The following is a 10,000-nucleotide window of genomic DNA, read 5'->3' as shown; positions in this document are numbered from 1 at the left end:
AAACCCCAAATACCCCGTTCACACGTTCACGTATCACTTTAAACACGTGTCTGTCGGACCGCGTTCGACGAACACGTGTTTAAAGTGATATGTGAACGTGTGAACGGGATATTTGGTTGTCGAACACGTTGGTTAAACCCCAAATACCCCGTTCACACGTACACACATCACTTTAAACACGTGTCTGTCGAACCACGTTCGACAAACCGTTAGACCGTGGGAACCCCCTCTTACTCACTTTTCCCTTCACCCTTGCTCCTTCTCTCACCAAAGCTTTACCCGAACCACACCCAAGCAACCCACAATTCCGTAGCCTACCCTGAGCAAGGTCATCCATGAGGACAGAAGCGCTGGTAATCTACAGCTTTTGCCCACTCTCACGCGTATTTACATTTCCACTCTTGGCTTCATCTGAGAACTTTTGACCTGCATTTCCTCCCTTATCAACATTCTCATTCATCTATGGTCTCCCCATTCAGTATTCATTTTCATTCATACTCCCTCTCATTCACGATGCCATACACTCATATTTCCTCAACTTCATTGACATTTCTACTTACTAGTTATGTAATGATCTCTTACAAACGAAAACCAATCTCGGAACTCTGATCACTTTTAACTTCTACTGTCTCGTCTTACTTCCACCCCCATTCAAATCTATATTTTCCTAGCTCTATGACTCGCCTCTTCGTCGCGATAATGTTCCCAATTATAGAAGCTTCTGATAGGTGACAGTACAACATCATTTACCATCTATCTACCCACACGTTTTAGTACCTTTGATCCCTGTTATCGGCATTTTTTTTTTTCCTCTGGACGTTCTCTTACACCTAAGTTTGCATCACCTACGCTCTCCCTCACGAATGCTCTCCCTCAGCCACGCTTTCCTGTCAACTAAGTCTTCCTCCATTACCACATATCTCGCGCTTCGCTTTAACCAGATCTTAACTCATGTTCCATCTTATGCGCACTCTCCATAACACGCTAATATCATGCCTTCTCCCCTTCACCAATTATTACTTTAACACACGCATATCCTTATACACATTTACCTTCACCCGTTCTAACTCCTACCTAAACTACCATGCTCATATTTATCCAAGCCCAAGTTCATTTATGCTCCCATCCCCTTTCTTCGTCACCTACGCTCTTGCTCACCCATACCATCTTATCTATGCTCTCCTTCACAGGCGTTCCATATCAATGCTCACATCATTCACGATATCTACGATACTCCCCACTCACAACTACATGCTCATCTCATACACGATCCTACCCAAGCTGTAAATACTCTGCCCTTCTCTACATTTACGTTATGATCTCTTCCCTCATTCCTCTCTTCTCTTTTGCTTCCTTCTACATTTGCTACTCCTTACTCCATTTACTTTCACTCTTTCTATCTACCCTTTATATTTTTACTCTTATCCAATAGTACCTTACCCCACGGGCTCATTCACCCATGCTCCCTTGTGACCAAAATTACTATCACTTGTTCCCTATTAACCAATGTTCAGTTTTATTTATATACCCCTCATTCATGCTCACATAAATTCCCTCCACCTTAGCTCCTAACAGTACTTTTCAACATCCGTGCTACTATTAACTCAGGGGCCGAATTTATAAAAGATTCTAACCCCTGAATCTTGACATAACTCTTCAAAATGGCGGAGGTTTGACCTAAATCCCTGTGTCGGGGACCTAAATGCTTATATCTAGACTTTCTAGACATAGTCATTTAAGTCTAGACATAAGCATTTAGGTTGCTGACAAAGGGATTTGGGTAAAATCTCCGCCATTTTTAAAGATTTATGTCTAGACTTAAGGGTTATGATCTTTTATGAATTCAGCCCCAGGTTCCTTCAACTCCATATTTTTCAACCACATTCTTCTGACACACTTCTTATTACAAATGTCCCACAATTCCTGCACCCATTTCCTTAACTCACTCACGTACTACATCACCCCTTTAACTCAAGGTTTCTATTATCTATGCCAAGCACTACCAAGATCCTCTTCACCATAGGTTTGCCCTAACCAAGACTACTCTCACATCATTTGATAAGCGTACCTAATTCGATTAAACACGCAGACTTCTCACAGCATGCTTCTCTCTCTCTCCCTCTCTCTCTCTCTCTCTCTCTCTCTCTCTCTCTCTCTCTCTCTCTCTCTCTGCGTGTGTGTGTATGTGTGTATGTGTGTGTGTGTGTGTGTGTGTTGCATTTTCAGGTTCACCTGTGTTATTCTCAAAACACGTACCTTAGTTCATATTATCTTATTCATTTTAAGTCACTTATGCATTATACAATGTGTGTTTAAACTTATTCATTATCCGGTTCTGGTTACACTTTTTCTAGATATCTGAAAACATTTATATGCGCAGTGCCTACAACTCTTTAAAGTTTATCATATAATATTTTCGATTTTCTACTATTTTGTGACATGATTCTTAAGATATTTGAACCCTCAAATTACAATATATTGCATTCGCATAATTTGTCTCTAAATAAGTTTCTTAATTTCGTTACTCAATAGATTGGCTGTTACATTTTTGAGATCTTTACTCCATAGTCATTTTATGGTAGATGCATGACGTCTTATACAACTTTGAAACTTATTTCGTAAAAAAAAAAAAAAAAAAAAAAAAAAAAAATAAAAAAAAAAAAAAAAAAAAAAAAAAAAAAAAAAAAAAAAAAATAAAAATAAAAATCCCTTTTGTTTTCTATGACTTACGTATATTTTTGCTTGCTGGGAAACAACCCGATGTTTGTAGTCGGTTAGAGTCCAGCATCCTATAATTACTTAAGTAAAATTCCCTGACATTTGCCACTGTATGAATAAATTGCACCAAAATATCAAAAGCGGTTGTTCCTTTTACCCGATTCGTCATTTTTTTCCATGACGTTAAGTAAATATGAATTTTTACTCTGTTACATCCGTGAGCTATTGACTCCGTCAATTAAATTCCAGGTCACCGGACGTTATTTGTTCTTATTTTTGCCACAAGGAATAAAGAAAAACTAATCAAGCATTCGTTGAACGGCCAGGCTAGCGCTTTTGTATACTCTGCACAGCCTTTCAACCTCACAATCCATGTTGGATATTGTCAATAGTAATCCCTAGTTTATAAACTGGTGTTTTCATACACTTCCTGTTCCACTACCGTGCACACTGACACACTTTCTCTTCATCATAGGTATAACTTTTTGTCCTCATTGCCACTTTCTCATACCCCTTTCGCTATTTCTTCAGATGTTCTAATAATCCGTTTCTTTATACACAATTTTAATTTTCAATAGTGTTTGCATATTAACATTTTTTATAAAATGAACTCCCACACACTACTGCTGTTGCTTATCTTTGGTTAAATTACCTTTCTGCAGATTAGTTTTCTTATACTTTTCTTAGTGATATTTTTGATACTTCAATAGTTTTTCTTTATTTATTCTTTAAAATCTTTACTAATATAATGATATATAAACATAATTTCCTCTCTCTCTCTCTCTCTCTCTCTCTCTCTCTCTCTCTCTCTCTCTCTCTCTCTCTCTCTCTCTCTCTCTCTCTCTCTCTCTCTCTCTCTCTCTCTCATATAATATCACTGTGTCACCTTTGGGATAATTCGTTTCGGGGTCAATTTGGCCACCTGCACCGATTGGAACTTCATCCTAACCAGAAGTCGAAGGCTACCAGGGCTCCTGTGGATTCGACTTGGACATCGCTCAGGCAAACAGTGAGGGTGCTACAGGTGGAAATGTGACAAATCGAAAAAAAAAAAATCAAATTTGGATGGTCGCTCCGCGCGTCTAGCTCGCGGTACATTGTACCTGACTCTCTCCTTCTAGGGCAAGTTTGAACCAAATCTGTGACCTGCCGATTTTGGGCAAAACCCGTGGGTACCCTTGTGATTTTTTTCGTTATGGGGTCATTTTGGACCCCTGCTCCGATTTGGACATCATCTCACCCATAGGTCGAGGGTGGCCAGGGCTGCTGTGGATTCCACTTGGACATCGGAGCAGGTGACCAAAATTACCACCAAAAATCTGGATTTTGGCCAAAATCGGCAGTTGATTTCCCCAAACTTACCCCAGAGGGAGAGAGTCAGCCACAATGGACAGCGAGGTAGACAAGAGGAGACTGGGCCCAAGGACGTGTCCGTGTCGGCCATCCAAATTTGGAAAGGGGAGCGGGGGCCTTTCTCCCGTTTTTCGCTTATGGACCTGTGGCGCCCGTACTGTTGGCCTAACCGGTATCAAAATGTACCCCATAGGAGCGTTAGCTCTCCTCGTCATGCGACTGAGATGGTCGGTAAATCTGTACAGGTGACCAAATCTGCAAGGGGTACCCATGGATTTTGGCCCAAATCGGCAGGTGACAGATTTGGCCCCAAAATAGCCTAGAAAGAGAAAGTCGGCCACAGCGGACGACGAGGTAGACAAGAAGAGCCAAAGGGCGATGCGGTGGCGCCCTTTCCAAATTGGGGGGCCGGAAGAGGGGCTTTTCTAAATTTTTTCGGTTTTGGGCCTCTGCCGCCCATACTCTTCACCTCAGCGGAGTACCAGTGGAACACACAGGAACCGTGGATCCCCTCTCAAAATCTGCAAGGATACCCATGGATTTTGGCCAAAATTGATTGGTGACCGATTTAGCCCAAACTTAGCACAGTGGGAGAGAGTCGGCCATACTGAATGGCGAGGTAGACGCGAGGAGGTTGGGTCCAAGAGCATGTCCGTGACGCCCCTCCAAATTTGGGTGAGGGGGTCAGAAGGGAGAGGGGCCTTTTCTCCCGTTTTTCGCTTTTGGGACTCAGGTGCCCGTACTGTTGCCCTGAGCGGTGTCCAAGAGGACCCCACAGGAGCCCAGGCTACCCTAGACCTCTTGCTGATATGGTGGTCAATCGGAGCAGGTAACCAAAATGACCACCAAAAATCTGCATGTATTTTGGCCAAAATCGGCTGGTGACCGATTTGGCCCAAACTTAACACAGTGAACAGCGATCTAGACAAATGGTGCTTGGGCCCAAGAGCGTGTCCGTGGTGGCCTTCTCAATTTGTGTGAGGGAGGGAGAGGAAGATTAACTCCCGTTTTTCGCTTTTGGGCCTCTGGCGCCCGGACTGTTATCCTGAGCGCTGTCCAAGTGGACCCCAGAAGAGTCCTGGCCACCCTCGACCTGTTGCTGAGATGGTGGGCAAATTGGAGCACCTGACCAACAATATGGCCACAAAAAATCTGCCAAAATCGGCAGGTGACCGATTTTGCTCAAACTTAGCCCAGAAAGAGAGAGTCAGCTACAATGGACGGCGAGGTAGACAAGACGTGCCTGGGCCCAAGGGCGTGTCCAAAGCGCCCCTCCAAATTTGGAGGGAAAGGGAGAGGGGGCTTTTCTCCCGTTTCTCGCTTTTGGGCCTGTGGCGCCCGTACTGTTGGCATGAGTGGTGTCCAAGTGCACGTGACTGATTTGGCTAAAACTTAACCCAGAGGGAGAGAGTAGGCCACAATGGGCTGTTTGGGAGTGTCCGTGGTGCCCCTCCAAATTTGAAAGGGGGGAGCAGGTGGCTTTTCTTCCATTTTTCGCTTTTGGGCCTGTGGCGCCAGTACTGTTGGCCTGACCGGTATCCAAATGTTCCCCATAAGCCCTGGCCCCCCTCGACTTGTGAACTGGTGATAAAAATTATCCCTTCCCCCCAAAATATGCAAGGGGTACTCATGGATTTTGGCTAAAATTGGCAGGTGACAGATTTGGACCAAAACTAGCTCAGACAGAGAGAGCTGGCCACAGTGAACGAGGTAGACAAGAGCAGATTAAACCCAAGGGCGTGTTGGCCGCGCCGTTCCAAATTAGGAGAGGGGGTCTTTTCTCCAGTTTTTCGGTTTTGGGCCTCTGCCGCCCATACTTTTGGCCTGAGCGGAGTACAAGTGGACCCCACAGGAACCTTGACCCCTTTTAACCTGTGGGTGAGAAGGTGGGCAAATGGGAGCAGGTGACCGAAGTGACCTCTCAAAATCTGCAAGGGTATATATGGATTTTGCTCAAATTGGTATTTGACCGATTTAGCCCAAACTTAGTCTAGAAGGAGAGAGCTGGCCACATTGAACGGCGAGGTAGACGCGAGCAGCCTGGGACTAAGAGCCTGTCCATGGCGCCCCTGCATTTTGGGCGGGGGGGTGATGAGAGAGGGCTTTTCTCCCGTTTTTCGTTTTTGGGCTTCTAGCAGCCTTGCCGTTGGCATGAGAAGTGTCCAAGTGCACCCCACAGGAGCCCTGGCTACCCTCGATCTATTGCTGACATTATGGTTATATCGGAGCAGGTAACCAAAATGACCACCAAAACTCTGCAGGGGGAACTGGATTTTGGCCAAAAATTAGTAGGTGACCGATTTGGCCCAAACTTAGCCCAGAGTGAAAGAGTCGGCCACAGTGGACGGTGAGGTAGGCGCGAGGAGTCTGGGTCCAAGAGCCTGTCCGTGGCGCCCCTCCAAACTTGGGTGGTTGTGGGGAGGGAGAGGAGTCTTTTCTTCCATCTTCTGCTTTTTGGCCTCTGGCGCCTTTATTGTTGGCCTGAGAGGTGGCCAAGTGGACCCCAGAGGAGCCCTGGCCACCCTCGACCTGTTGCTGAGATAGTGGGTAAATCGGAGCAGGTAAGCAAAATGACCACCAAAAATCTTCAAGGGTACTATGGATTTTGGGCAAAATAGGCAGGTGACCCATTTGGCCTAAACTTAGCACAGAGGGAGAGAGTCAGCCACAGTGGACGGCGAGGTAGACAAAAGGGTGCCTGGCCACCCTCGACCTGCTGTTGGGATAGTGGGTAAACCGGAGTATGTGGCCAAAATGACCATCAAAAATCTACCATGGATTTTAGTAAAAATCGGCAGGTGACCGATTTGGCCCAAACTTAGCTCAAAGGGAGAGAATGTGATGCACTGAACGTTGAGGTAGAAAAGAAGTGTCTGGAACCAAGAGCGTGTCCGTGTCGGCCCTCTAAATTTGTGTGAAGGAGGGAGATGGGGCTTTTCTCCCGTTTTTCACTTTTGGGCCTCTGGCGTCCGCACTATTGGCCTGAGAGGTGTCCAAGTGGACCCCACAGGAGCCCTGGCCACCCTCGACCTGTTGCTGAGATGGTGGGTAAATCGAAGAAGGTAGCAAGAATAACCACCAAAAATCTGCAGGTAATAGACTTGGCACAAAACTAGCTCAGAAAGAGAGAGACTGGCCACAATGAATGGCGAGGTAGACAAAAGGAGACTGAGCCCAAGGCCGAAGTGGTGGCGCCCTTCCAAATGGGGGTGAGGGCTAGGGACTTTTCTCCAGTTTTTCGGTTTTGGACATCTGATGCCCATACTGTTGGTCTGGGCGGAGTGGACCCCACAGGATCCGTGGCCCCCTTCGACCTTTGGATGAGATGGTGGGTAAATGGGAGCAGGTGACCGAAATGAACTCTCGAGATTTTAGCCAAAATTGGTAGATGACCGATTTGGCCCAATTTTAGCCCTGAGGGAGAAAGCCACCCATAGAGTACGGCGAGGTAGACAAGAGGAGCCTGGGCCCAAGAGCCTCTCCGTGGCGTCCCTCCAAATTTGAGGTGGGGCGGTTTTTCTCCCATTTTTCGCTTCTGGGCCTGTGGCGCCCGTACTGTTGGACAGATCGCCCTCCAAGTTGACCCCAGAGGAGCCGTGGCCTTCCTCGACCTGTGGGTGGGATGGTGGTTAAATCGGAGCAGGTGGCCAAAATGACCACAAAAAATCTGCATGTGACCGATTTGGCCCAAACTGGGCACAGAGGGAGAGAGTAGCCACAGTGGACGGTGAGGTAGACAAGAGGTGCCTGGAACCAACAGCATGTCCGTGGGAGTCCTCTAAATTTGTGTGAGGGAGGGATAGTGAACTTTTCTTCCGTTTTTCGCTTTTGGGTCTCTGGCGCCCGTACTGTTGGCCTGAGCGGTGTCCAATTGAATCCTAGAGGAGCCCTGGCCACCCTCGACCTGTTGCTGAGATGGTGGGTAAATTGGAGCAGGTGGCCAAAATATCCACCAAAAATCTTCAAGGGGTACACCAATGGGTCTTGGCCAAAATCGGCACGTGATCGATATGGCTCCAACTTAGCACAAAGAGAGTTGGCCACATTGGACGATGAAATAGACAATAGGAGCCTAGGCCCAATGTTCATGGCGCAACTCAAAATTTGGGAGGGGGGGGGAGAGGGGATCTTCTCTCCCGTTTTTCGCTTATGGGCCTGTGGCGCCCGTACTGTTGCCCTGACCGGTATCCAGATGGACCACACAGAAGCTTTGGCCCCCCTCGACTTGTGAGTGAGATGGTGGGTAAATCGGAGCAGGTGACCAAAATGCCCCCCCCCCCCAAATCTGCAAGTGTACCCATGGATTTTGGCCAAAATCGGCAGGTGACTGATTTGGCCTAAACTTAGCTTAGAGGGAGAGAATTGGTCACAATGGACGGTGAGATAGACAGGAGGAGTCTGGGCCCAAGGGCGTGTCCATGGCGCCCCTCAAAATTTGTAGGGAGATGGGGCTTTTCTCCCGTTTTTCACTTTTGGGCCTGTGGTGCCCGTACTGTTGGCCTGAGCGGTATCCAAGTGGACCCTGCAGGAACCCTGGCTCCCCTTGATTTGTGGGTGAGATGGTGGGTAAATCGGAGTAGGTGACCAAAATGACCCACCAAAATCTGCAAAGGGCCATGGATTTTGGCCAAAATCGGCAGGTGACCGATTTGGCCCAAACTTTGTCCAGGAGGAGAGAGTCGGCCACAGTGGACTGCGGAAAAGTGTAAAAAGGGAGAAAATGCTCATTTCTGGAGGTGTGGAAATTTCATGACCTTGTACCCAGGCACCTTGCTTCTACCTCGCCTTGTACTTGCCCGACCCTTTCCTTTTGGGGCAATTTTGGCTAACTCGGTGACCTGCCGATTTAGGGCAAAATTCTTTGGTATACGTCTTTGGAATTAATTGTTTTCGGATAATTTTAGTCACTAGCACCGATTTACCTACCATCTAACCCATAAGTCGTGGGCTACAAGGGATGCTGTGGATTCCTCTTGGACATCGATCAGGGTAATGGTACGGGCTCCAGTGACGAAAAAGTGAAATATGGGAGAAAATATTAGATTTGGAGGGGCGCCACCGGCACGCCCTTGGGTCCGGGTTCCTCGCGTCTACTTCGTCGTGCAACATATCACCCACAGGTCGAAGGCGGCCAGGAATGTTGTGGACTTCACATGGACACCGATCAGTCCAACAGTACGGGCGACAGAGGCGGAAAGAAAGTGAGAAAAGGCTTAAATTTGGAGGGGCACCACAGGAACGCCCTTGGGACAAGGCTCCTCCCGTCTGCTTCGCCGTTTACTGTGGCCGGCTCTCTCTGGGGGTAAGTCTGGGCCAAATCGGTGACCTGCCGATTTTGGGCCAAATTCCTAGGTCACCTTTGGGATTTTTTGGTTTTGGGGTCATTATGGTCACTTGCACCTATTTACCCACCATCTCCCCTATAGGTCGAGGGTGAACAGTGCTGCTTAGGATTCCACTTGGACACTTCTTATCCCAAGAGTACGGGCGACAGAGGCAGAAAAGGGGAAAATGGGAGAAAAGGCTCAAATTTGGAGGAGTACATTCGTTACGCCATTGGGCCCAGGTTCCTCGAGTGTTCTTCGTTGTTCACTTTGCCCGACTATCTCCTGGGACAGGCTTGGGTCAATCGGCGACATGCCGATACTGGGCAAAATCCCCGAGTATACCCACTTTGGGATTTTTTGGTTGTGAGGTCATTCTTGTAACCTGCTCCGATGTACCCACCATCTCACAGGTTTGGGTCAATCGGCGACCTGCCGATAATGGGCAAAATCCCCGAGCATACCCACTTTGGGATTTTTTTGTTTTGAGGTCATTCTTGTCACCTGCTCCGATGTATCCACCATCTCACAGGTTTGGGTCAATCGGCGACCTGCCGATACTGGGCAAAATCCCCACTTTGGGATTTTTTGGTTTTGAGGTCACA

This window comes from Oratosquilla oratoria, chromosome 14 (genome assembly GCF_046742065.1).
Source record: "Oratosquilla oratoria isolate Oo_2021 chromosome 14, ASM4674206v1, whole genome shotgun sequence".
Classification (NCBI taxonomy): Eukaryota; Metazoa; Arthropoda; class Malacostraca; order Stomatopoda; family Squillidae; genus Oratosquilla; species Oratosquilla oratoria.
The sequence above is the reverse complement of the archived record's forward strand: the minus strand, read 5'-3'. Positions refer to the sequence as shown.